This window comes from Amblyomma americanum, chromosome 1 (assembly GCF_052857255.1).
Source record: "Amblyomma americanum isolate KBUSLIRL-KWMA chromosome 1, ASM5285725v1, whole genome shotgun sequence".
Classification (NCBI taxonomy): domain Eukaryota; kingdom Metazoa; phylum Arthropoda; class Arachnida; order Ixodida; family Ixodidae; genus Amblyomma; species Amblyomma americanum.
In genome coordinates this window covers 501367135-501379575 of record NC_135497.1, presented here as the reverse complement: position 1 = coordinate 501379575, position 12441 = coordinate 501367135, and positions in this window count along the sequence as shown.

Below are 12441 nucleotides of genomic sequence, written 5' to 3'. Positions count from 1 at the left end.
AAGCTGTACTGCCTATTTGAGTAGAGCTAAATAGCTGGGCCTGTGTATACAAAGACATCTTCTTGCAAAATTAGCTTCATAAGTGATATGCTGATTAAGCACAAAGAGTCAATAATATAGTTCACCAGTCTTTAGGCTAGAGTTACAGGTAGAACGCGGGTGGTAGCCTAAGCAATGATTTCAGAAATCGTAAATGACACGGCTTTTACAGTATTTGAGTTCCAAAAACCAAGGACCATGCTCTGGATGAGCACTCATTTTTTTCACAAGCTTTGTTCTTCGCTCAGAATGTGCACTAAGCGCTCGGAGCCTGCACACAAGAGTCCTATTCAACTTATCCCGGTCATTGACTCCTAGAAATTTGTGCTATTAATCGATCAAATAACCATCAATTCTTCGGCACTCACTGCCATTTGTCATGTTATCAATGAGGACAAACTCGATCGAGGTTCCCTGGAATCACACTGCATTGAGCAGAAAACAAAAAGAAAGCTCCAAGCTCTCTCTACGTATACCATTGCATTGTGGACGCAGTTTTACCCGTAAGCAAAACCAAACGTGTACAAGTATTGGTGGCACCGATTACACAGAGTGTACATCCATACGCATTGGTGTATGTAACCAAGAGATTCAACCAGTTGTACGTGCACACATGTGCAAGAGATCAAGAATGAACGAATGGTAAATGCCGCGGGCAAAAGCCCCCAAATGAACGCCAAACTTGACAAATGCCGAAATGGTAACACACCGCACTCACATGACTGCAGTTGGTTGGCTCTTTTTTTTTTCTTACCAGCCAGAGGAGTCGCCTTTTGGCTTCTCTTGGAATTCGCAAGATATTCCAGTCATTTCGTGAGTGGTTCGTGCACTGGAGTGCACGACACACAAGCATTTTGCAAAAAAGCGCCGCGTGCGCGTCATTCCCAACCCGCAGCAGAGAAACGTTGGGGGCGCATTGACCACCGCCGCTTAAGAAAGAACAACTCAGGCCTGCGCTAGGCCGAGAACATCGAGGGACTCTTGTTGAGGCGGTTCAAGTGAAGTTTGCAATTGGCTGTTTCCAAAAGGAATTGTCGAGTGCAGACTTAGTTGGCTGGTAGCAGTGGTGTCGTCGCCGAATTACAGCCAGCTGCGAGCCATCGACATCAACGGACGCCAGAATCCCGAACCACGTGAAACATTTTCATTCAGCAACTCGCAATGAAGGGTTGCCATCAGCCAATCCTACGGACTCGTCGTTTTACTGAAAAAAAAAGTCGCAACATCTCTACACGCAGATGATACACTAATATCCGTTGAATTGCTGGTCATGGGTCTCGACTTGACCGCCTGTTTGCAATTATGACGCCACGAACAGTTAAGAAATAACTGTCATAATTTCACTACGACTGCAGTCATTTCTTCTCCAACCAACGCGTGGGCACCGCCATATTGCTGCACTTGAAGCCTGGACTCCAGGTACGCGAAAACTCACGGGAAGGCGACGGCGGCAAGCGACGAGCGACGCCGTCGCGCGAAGTAAAACGCATGTGTCGCTTGCTGTGTCGCTCGGATCTGCACCCACAGAAAATTTCGCTCGTCACCCGGAAGCCCCCCAGGCGACTGGCCAATCAGAGCCCCCCCAAAGCCGTTTCTGGTTTGTCCAAAGTTTCTCACGGGTACATCTCACGAAACCCGCCCGTCGTGTTGGTCATAGCCACCGCCGAGAAAATATTTGGTTTTGTAGCTGAGAGGCAGACCCGCATGATTTAAATAATTAAAACAATCTACTTGTTGGGTGCAGAGGGCTAACAGCATTTGGAGCGGGCTACGCGAGCTGTCGTACTGCAGGGAGAGATGCGTGTCGAGACGCGGGTACCGGCGCTCGATCCATCGTGCCGCTGCGCTCCAACTGTGCAGAAACACTCCGCGGCGCTCATTCTCACTGGTAAATTATAGTTTGCTCACTTACAATCAGATTGCGGTGACAGTTTATGGGAGTGTTTTTGTTAAGCCGGAGTGCACAGGCACCGAACGGAAGCACACCTCCCCCGTGAACCCGTGATGTGACTTCGTCTCCGCAAGCACGCCGTTGGTTATCTCCACTGCCGCTACACCGCTGCCGTAGAGGAAATATTCCTTTGGCCCTGACTATGAGGCACACTCACAAAATGTTAAGAGAGAGAACAGGTTACGGGCGTGTGTCTAAGCTTGAGTGCGTAAAGCACGGAGTACGCTGCGCACGTCGCGGGTTCGCGTCGCCTGCCGCCTTCGCTTGCATGGAGGTTGCCCACAAGCGACGGAGCCAGCGTCGCCGTGCCGCCTTGTCGCGTCGCTCGCTCTTTCGCGCACATGGAGTCCAGGCTTGAAAAGCGTTTTCTTTTTGGCGAAATGCCTCGCGAAATCTCCGGAAGATTTTAAGATTTCTGAGAGAAGCCGGAATGCAAAGCAGCCAAGAACTCATGCTGCACTATGCTGGCAATTTCGCAAAGCAATTAGGGATGGAAGTGCCGCAGGCGCGCGCTGCAATTCCAAAACTAATGCGAAAGTGCTACACTCCTTGCACTTGTGCAGCAAGGCCAGTCAAAGCGAAGAGACTTCATCCGATACCAGCCCCCTTCCTAACGCTTTGGTGTGGTGTATGCTAGTAGCACGTGTTACTCTGCATGACCCTAGAAAACGCGCTACTGCACATAAACGCTGCCCCGTCATTCGTAGCCTATACGGGCATGCGAATTTCATTTTTGGAAGAGGAGGTGAAACGACCTGATCGAGCATTTTCCTTAGGCACGCATGGCGCGTGCGAAAGAGGCTACCAGAAAAAGGTCCATTGCTGAGTGCAGTTTTAGCTCCCGAATATATAATACCGCATTTACCGGAGTCAATACATAAAATAAATAAATCTTAATTCGGCACGTGTGCCTAATAAAACGAATCAAATTTGCGTGACAAATTCAGGTGATTTGTTTAATATGCGAATGCGATACGAACTACACTAGTACACCGGACAATGCATTTAACCATATCAAGAGAGTGGCGCGCTTTCGGGCACATTATCGACAGAAAGAACCCGCCCGAACATCCTCTTAAGCTATGCAAATGTCCCTTATTGTCTATTCAGCCGCAATATTGTAAAAAGCAGCAATAATTGTAAATTGGAATGAAATGCAGGATAATATGAATGACATAATACTGGAATGCAATACTGACAAATGCATGCAAGGAACTACTAGAATACTAGGAGTAATGAAATCAGAATGGCAAACGTTGTTCTTTAATCAACCACAATAAAAATGTTACGAAAAGCTGTTCCGAATCTCCAGCTACAGTTTATGCAGAGCAGTGATATAACACAGTGGTCCCTACCTGCATGCAAAGGAGTGGCAAGAGCAGTCATGAGCTCTCTTGTCGACGCCAAGTATGATGAGCGCTAAGACGAGCGTATCTGTTCCTTCCGACCACAGTGGTTGCTATTTTGGCGCAGCTGCAGATATGCGAAAGACTACAGGGCGTTTCCAGTCGGGCTTATCCTCCAATCTTCCGGAGCACATAGCTGACGCTGGGCGTTGAACACCAAAGTGGCGAACTTGAAGTCCCAGTGTTCAAGAGGAGTTCGGCCCGGTTGTAGAATCCCACGAGCTCAGGATCCACCTTTGCACTGCGCGCAATCACGCCAGCTTGTGGGGCTTCAGACGGGCGCGACACTTCCCCTGGAGTCCCATGCGAAGCTGCCCCGTGCTGCGACGGCGGAACTAGGGCGTCGCCGAGACGTCACTTCCTGCCTCCTGCAGGTACTGGGGAAACCAAAGAGCGAGCTTTCTTCCAATGCTTCTGTAGCGGTGTCAGGCGAAGTTGCAGATGAGGATGCCGTCCCGAGATGGGCAGCGCGTGCACGACGAGGGTTCGTGGAGACAGTGCCTCGGGTAGTGGCTCTCGAGGTGCCGAAGCTCGCTGCTCTGTGTGCAGCCGTTCTCGAGGTTGGGGCAGTAGACGCGTAGAGTCCCCAGCTCCTTGGCGTTGAAGTCTAGTCTCTGGACATCGGCTGTGGTGTACTCTGTATTGTCTTTGAGGCAGATAGCCATTGCTGTTGCGGCGGAGTCGACTACCTGAGTGTCAAACGTCACACAGTTTCTGCACATCACATGGCCGCACGGGATCATCCATAGGAACGGCGGTACCTCAAAGCACAGGAAGCACACCCGATGCTCAGGCAGCGGATCCACGAACACGATGGGGCGGTAATCGATGAAGGAGTCGTAGCCCCACACGATGGGCTTGCGTCCGGGACGCTGAACTAAAAAGGCCGCCTCGTCGATGTGACTGTGCACACCGACGCTGCTTGCATCTTCGGAAAGTTTGTCCGCAGACTCCTCCGGGTTGCTGGAAGTGTCGTCAAACCTGTCCATATCTGCTTGAATAAGGGACTCGAGTGAACTCGACACTCGCGCATACTTAGCGACGGTCCGGAACTGATTGCTCTAGGCTGGGGGAGGAGACAGCGGCTGATGAAGAAGGAAAGGGAAATCAGAGCCTTGTAATTGGTGCTGTCATCGTCACGACCACTGGGACGGGCCCTAAGCAGGACTATAGGGGAGAGGAGGTAAAAGAGAATGCAGCTAATAATCAGGGAGAACTTGCGTCCCTGTATAGAGTACGGCTCTCGGGAGAAGGGAACTTGAGGGGGCGAGAGACCAGACCAGGCGTTCCCGGAGGACGAAGAAAGGGGGGGGGGGGGGGGGCTTTTTGTGGCTAGGTAGCCAAGGCTAGGCAGGAAAGAAGCTAAGGACTGGGCTTCGTTCCATTGTCATGGGGAGTGACTTATCTCAGCCTTATACCCCTGTCACACGGGACGTTGAATGTCATTCGCAGCGAATGACATTCACAACGAATGTCACTGCCTGCTGGCGTTCCCGTTCTACACGGGTACACAAAACGGCATTTGCAAATGATGGCGATGTCCATCGGCTAACTGCTATGACAGCAGAACGTTACAAATCATGTTGTTCATACACATTTTTTATGTTTATTGCTAGTATCACACTGTTACACATTAATAGACTCTTTAAAAATTTTTTGCAACGCCTTGTGGGAGCAATAGTCAACAAGCAATCCACTGAAATATCCAAAGCAAGACAGGCTCAAAGCCGCTCACGATCCCTCCCGTACATGCCGCCCGCACTTCCTCCCGCTGTCGGCACTATGGAGGGCTGCGAAATTGGTGCCGAATTCTTGACCGTCGCTGATGTGCAACAGTGCAAGCGAACATTGCTTGTTCACACGCCTTCTGCTGGGCTGGCGAAGCTGCAGAGTTGTTTTCCATTGCGAGCACTGAAGGCAAATGGAGTGACGACCAAGCTACTCAGGCAAGATGGAGGACGGTTTGTAAACAAACGCGGCCGTCTCTACAGTAACTGGCGGCGACTGGGAACAAGAGTGTAGTTGCGCAAATCGCTTCAAATACCTTATTTTACATCAAAAAATGATTCAAAAGTTCATTGCAGCAATTAAAATAAAGTTTTCTTTGAATACGTTTTGTTCTCACTAATCAGTTTTGTAATTTTTCGCCAAGCCGCTGTCGTCGAGATTACACAGGTCGCGCTTGCATGAGTTCGGGAAACTCATTCAATGGGCGAATGTCGTTAGCTGTGAATGTCATTGACTGTGCCCGTGTAGCAGCGAAAAAAACGCCATTCAAACGTAATGTCATTCACTGCGAATAACATTCAACGTCCCGTGTGACAGGGGTATTAGTGAGCCTGCACCATCTCCCCCTTCATCCCCCTGCAGCCCTGGCCACAACAAATGACCTGTGGAGGGGATCGCAGTTGGTTGACAAAGGCGCGCCTCCTTCACTTTCCTAACTAGTCTTGGCTGCATAGTCACAAAAAGCGGTCTGCGAGTGTAGTGTCATACCAGCCGGGGGGGGGGGGGGGTAGCTTTGCATTAAGCCCATCCTCCTCTGCAAAATTCATTCTCTCCTTCCTGGCTATTATTAGTGGCTTTTGTTTTCATAATAAAGTAAAAATGGAAATAAAAGATGTTGCTACCAGCCGCATCTGCCATTGAGGCCGGAAGCACCTGAGCCGCGGATAGTAGCGGCAAATATTCATTCACAGAAAGGAACAATAAAGAACAAAAAATACAAATAGTGGGTGGAGTCGTTGTTTCAGGATCCAAATTTCCACCGCTGTCGCTCTTGCTTGGGATAACAGGTCACTCCGGGTCACCAAATCGGAGCTGAACAGTGGAAATAAAACAACCGAGTGGGAAAGAATGAAGGGAGCATAGAAAGAAAACAGCTTTGTGCGTTGTGATCAGGCCCTTCGCCTAAGAGTTGCCCGCTCTCGAACAGGGCCCTTGAAGTAACGTCTAGCTGGCAAAGGTTGCAATGCGTCCTATTTGGGGGAAGCGCATAGCTTTAACAGCGCTGGTAAGGTAGAATGACTGATGTTATTTTTTTTTTGCCCATTGCGAATGTTGCCAGTGAATCTTTTTAATTCCCTCTTGGCGTTCCGCATTCTCAACGCTGACGCATTTCTTCACTGAAAGAAAGCTAAAACGAGTGCCCCCTCCCCCCGATGATCAATGCCGAACTTCGCAGCTCAGTGATCAATGTATCTGTAGTGCGATTTGTGTCCAGACGAGGAGAGCGCTGTGAACTCGAGAAAGGGCTTTTCAGGCTTGTTAGAATTTTCTTTAGAGGATACATCCCCTAGACAATGTCTAAGTCACACAGCCTTTCAAGCCCGCAATCGCTATCTCTTCAATCTCCCCACCTCCTGCATTCTTTTCTGCTGAGATGGCGTGTTTATCACTGTTCTGTAGGTCAGCAAGTTAAACATTTTTAGCACCCATCCTGCCCAAACAAGATGTTCAAGTTTCCGCTCCTAAGCCTTCCCCATCCACTCTCCTCCCCCTAATCCGGGCTTCCTCCTGGGAGTGAAACTGATGAACGCTTTGCCCAGATGAAGACAAGTCCTTTTGCCAAACCGCTGGCTCCCTCTTATCTTGTTCACTTCGTGTGGTAAACAAACCTATTTATCTGCCCTCTCTCTACCATGGAAACAACGGGGAACGTTCTCTTTGAAAGTATTTGCCTGAAATAAATCGTTTGCTTGGACTAACTACCCACCAGTTTCAACCGCCCGCTGTGACACTAGCCGAGCGGAGTTTACATGAATGCGACAGCAGCACATCGCATTCATGTAAGCGGTGATGATGCGCTAGGAAAACGCGTCGCGTCAAAGCTCCAGACGGGGGAAGATCGAGAATGGCAAGTTGACCTCAGCGGTGAATGTAAGCATGTTTGGAGGTGTCCCTCCTCCTCCCTGTCGTGGCTATACAATACCCCTTAGCCGGATAACAAAGCAGACTTCGCTCCAGATACGGAAGACTGGACCCCTTTGCAGCGCGCAATGAGCGAGGGTCACCGTGCTGCCAGACTTGATGCGGTACGTGTAAACGGTAGCGCATCGGCTCCGCGAGATACTGTAAAAATGTGACGCGCTACTGTTGAATCCATGTACACGGGGCTTAATGAAGAAAAGAGAGCAAGAAGAACAAAAAAGATGCATCGATAGCTAACCAAACAAAGCGCACTTTTTCAAAAGACGTTTCTTTTACCATTTAGATTTTCAGGGAGTGTATAGCCCAAAAATAGGCAAAACGCCAAACTGTCTAAAAAGAACCCAGGAAAAAATAATAGTAGCCCAATTTGGTTCAAAATAGTCCAATCTGGGACGAGTATCTGTTTACATGAACTCGATAGGAGCGAGTCCACTCTTGCGGCGCGCCCCCCGAGGCACCACAGCGCGAACAGGAAACCGGTTCCCGCTTCTGTTCTCCCCTGCAGAGAATGCTTTCCGCGAACGTGAAAGGGAGTTCAATGTAATTTGCACAGGGACCTCTGAGTCAGCTCAGCGCTTGAAACGGAAGTTGAGCGGTAAAGTTAGTCGAGCCCAGTGGTCTCCCGACGACACCCTGCGGCGTTTACATATACCCATCTCGACACAACCCGCCTTGCAGGGTTCATGTCGACGCTGCTCTGGTTAGCACAATTGGTAACGAGACTGCCGCTAACAGGCGGTGGTCTCGACTTCTCTTCTTGGAACAGGAGGAATTTTTGTTCAACAGCTAAAAATTGCTGGTGGTTTCGCACTGGTTATCCCTGGTCGAAAGCGAAAAGCTGCATCCCCCTGGTTACATCTGTGGTCCAGTTACTGGCGGTTTCCATAGATAGCCTGACTGACACACACAGGGTAGTAGGCATTTTTCTTTATTTGTTAAATATCTTGCTTTTTCCGAAACGACATTAAAGGCGCTGACACAAGATATTATATGTTTAATACAACTTCGTTGATTTTTACAACTTTATTGTTGCTCGTTGTGTGCGGAGACATGAAACCAAATGCGCTTCGAAACGGCGCGCTAACACTGCAGATAATTTCAGAAAGCCAAAATGAAAAATAAATTGGTTTTGGGGGAGAATTGTGCAATGACACGCGCCATTTCTTTTTATTAAAATCTCGGAAGAGGCCAAATGCGTCCTCGAAGCGAAGCCGATAGAACGTACGTAACATGGAGATGATATGGATTCCAGCGCACGAGTCTACTGCAGGAAATGACGCTGCACACAAGCTTGCCCTATAGGTCTCTAGCCCTCTCGCATAGACATGAAAGATAGCTTTATTTCATAGCACGAGGTCACGGAACAGTATAAGCTGAATAGGAGGGTCTATCCGCCGCCCGATTGTTCCCTCGGAAACAAGGAGGCAATTGCATGGAGAGGATTGCAAGGGGGAAATCATATAAGCCCCTTCTGGGTATGCATAACAACTTAGAAGAGAAAGAACAATATTGCATAACGTGTGGGGAGAGGGGCACTCTCGCCCACGAATTACGGGAATGTGCCGGCAGCCCGGCCGCCGAGCAAAATATGGAAGATCGACAAGAGAGTTCTGTATGTCACTTGTCATTATCTGCCCCCTTCGTAAAATTTCGCTTGCTAACAGCCTATTTCTATTTGTGTGTTAGGCAGACAGCAGCTTTTAATGAGGTCAGTTCTCTTAAAATCGTCCTCCAAGATAAAGCGCTTAATTGAACGTTTCCGGTGACAGCACGCTTATTATCTGTATTTTTTTCATTTTCCCGTAGCTTATCTTTCTTTCTGATTCATTGAGCACTTTATTTTGTTTCATTTGGTTCGCGTAGCTTTTCACTGTATTGACGAAAATGTCTGTCCGCCATGTTTTCTAAAAGCACCTCTGAATTGAATACGAAAGTACTGCTCTATTAACAGCACTTATTCCATTTATGCTCAGCAGGCAACTATATCTGCGCATGCAAACTTTATACCTGGTGGGTTAGTTAAACAGCCTCTTCTGTCATTGTTGCGAGTCTTGTGTCCTGTTTTCCAGTTACTGAAATAAAACTTAATAAGATTTGCATTGTCTCTATTTATTCGAGCTAAACTCGATCATCATAACAATGTCATAAATAACTGCTCGCTAACTCAGGGGCTCAAGAACAGCTCCCACACAAGGAGCTATAGCTGCATCTATAAATATACCGTTAAGACAATAAGATAGTATAGGGAGTTTGCACGAAAGCCGGCAGCGCTATGCATTCTGGGTAGTCCGCCATTTTGTCGTCCTTGGTAGCAGCCGACGCAGGAAGCGCACGTTGGTTTTTACGCTCGCGTAGTACGTGCGTGCAACAGTGCTGGCGTTACGGTGTACTGTGCTGTTGTGAGCTGCACCAGCAGAACCCAAAGCAAAGCGCAGAAACTGAAGACAGGACAGGCCGACTGCCGGTTCTTCAAGATTCCAAAAATACGCCTGCACGAGTGCGAGAAAGCAAAGCACCTTTCATATCGACGCCGACGCGAGTGGCTGGCACGTATTAACAGGAGTGAGACTGACGCCAATCCAGACAAGTATAAAGTCTGTGCACTCCACTTCGTTTCAGGTGCGTACAACGATTTCTTGGCTTACTGCGCGTTTGTTTTTTACTTCTGCACTCGCGCTTTACGCTTTGCAAAACAGGCACCTCACGACGCGTCTCTTCGTAGTTTTTCCTAAACATGCGCCTCGTATGTATTTGAAAGTTAGGAACTGCTGCCGAAAGTGATCACTCTTGGTCACACGCGTACATTTATTTTCTAGGTCGGCCGTCTAAACTTTTCGACGATTCCAGCCCCGACTGGACCCCATCGCTGCGCCTGGGTTATGCCTTAAAGAAACCAGATAAGTCCACGGGTGGTTCACCTGGGCGCAAATGACAACGGCGACGAAAGGAATTAGTACTTCACGAAAAAAACAGGTTTTATGTCCTTACCTGTGTTTTGAGTATCACTGTGTCGGCTACGACCGTTTTCATGCATGGCTCGCGTACCCATCCACTTGTGAGGAAGTTGTGCCCTTCCAAAGCTTTTCTGGCCTTAAGCTGCTGCCGAGTAACAAAACTAGTTCTCAGAACTAGAAATTCGTGAATATCGGCGATGTCGACGGGCGGCCACAAGTTGAAATCGACAGTGCAGTCATCCGCGCGTAGCGTGAATGGGTCCACGCCGCACTGTTTTGTTTTCTGCTCGTAGCGCGCCCGGTCTTTCGGGCACAGAGTCGACACGTAGGTCTCTGACGAAACTGCCGACATCTTTAAAGCACGCCGGGGCGGCGAATATGCAACCCCTTGTTAGTTTTGATGACTGCAGAAGACGATACGGCACTCGGACAAAAACACTGCTGCCTGGCCTGGGTGCGTCGGCTGCTAACAAGGACGACAAAATGGCGGACTACCTTGAATGCATAGCGCCGCCGGCTTTCGTGCAAACTCCCTATACGGGACTGTTTAAACGACAAAACTTTGAAATTCAACTCGACACGCAAGGCGAAGGAAAAAGACAACGATCACTGACTATATATTACTACATAGTCTGATAATGTGATCTTCCCTTCTTTCTTCGTCTGTCTCGTGCCCTGAACATCGAGGTGTTCGCTGATCAATTTTTCACACCAGAAATCATTCTGCTTTGGCATCCCGTTGCTGTTTTTAATTATAGCGTCATTGTTCAGTTGTCCAGCCATTTCAAAGAGGACTCGTATTTGGAGCATATGGGCTTTTCTGCAAGTTACGTGGCCAGTCAAGACCTAATTCGGCCCAGAGGCGAACCTCACGGAGCGAACGTACGACGTAACTGGACACCAGATCCGTGGCGACCCACGGGGCAGTTCTCCTCTTGTCAACAAACAATAAGCGGTAATGACGGTAGTAGGCGCAATGCCGAGCGTCTCTTTTTCGACAGTCCGTCGTGCGCTTGGTAGAAGAAAGGCTATTTTCCGAACACGTGTGTTGCAGCTAACTCATGAGCCATTTTTTAACGTAGTTTTAATCGAAAACGGTGGCGAAGGTGGTATGCGCATGCGTGGGACGTTACTGGAAATAAACCTTAATTCAAGTACACTTTCTTCGCTTCAGAACTTTTTGTCACGAGCTTGTGCACGTAACAGCCTATTTACGGATGTAATGATCACACGCTTTTGTTAAGAATATATAGTACGGATATTGGAGGTAAACTTATTACACAGCGAAAAGAACTGCAACCATTAAGATTTTTTAAATTTCAAATAATGATGTAGTTTAATCGCATAACCAATAGACATTGGAATGCAAATTCCTTATATCACGTATCATCTCGAAGAGAATAGTTCGTTTTTAAGCACCAGTAACGTATCGAAAGATTTGGAAGTTTTCGGGTAATACTTACAATAAAAACAGAATGCAATGGCGCAGTTTTGAAAATGAAAAGAATGGCGAAAGGGCGCTAAAAGTGCTCTCAGTGATTCAACACTGAAGGCGCGTGAGCCTCGGACGTTTCTGCGTTGGAAGTCTCGGGCGAGTAGTCGAAGCAAACGAAGACAGGCGTACTTCAGAGAGCGCAGTAGACGCCGACGGTCGAAGAAGCCCCGGCCGATCAACGCTGTTGCTTCCCCACAAACAGGTCCTCCAAGGGGCGCTCGCCTCTGGTAGAGACTTCGTTGGGACTTGCAGGACCCTCGGACAGCGTGCCTACGGTAGCGCCTTCACGAGTCCCGGAGACCTCAGGGAGCTCTTTTGATGTCTGCGGCCAGTTGATTCAGGTGTTCCACCGGCTCAGGATGCACCTCTCCACCACGCTCAGTGACCTCGGCGAGAAGGGCCTGCGTAGCGCACAAGTGCTCGTCTTCAGTCTGACTCGCAGGTGATTCGGACAGCGACTGCTGGACAGGGGGGCTTTGGCGGTCGACGCTTCTTGCTTCCTCTTGGCGTCTTTTGCAGCTGTAGATGTGCGGGACGAAGTCACCAGGCGGGATGTCCTCCCGTCGGCAGTGGAAGCACATCTTCGGGTGGTGAGGACAGTTCTTCAAGTAGTGCTCCTCAAGGTGCCGAAGCTCACTGCTCTGCGTGCAGCCGTACCAGATGTTA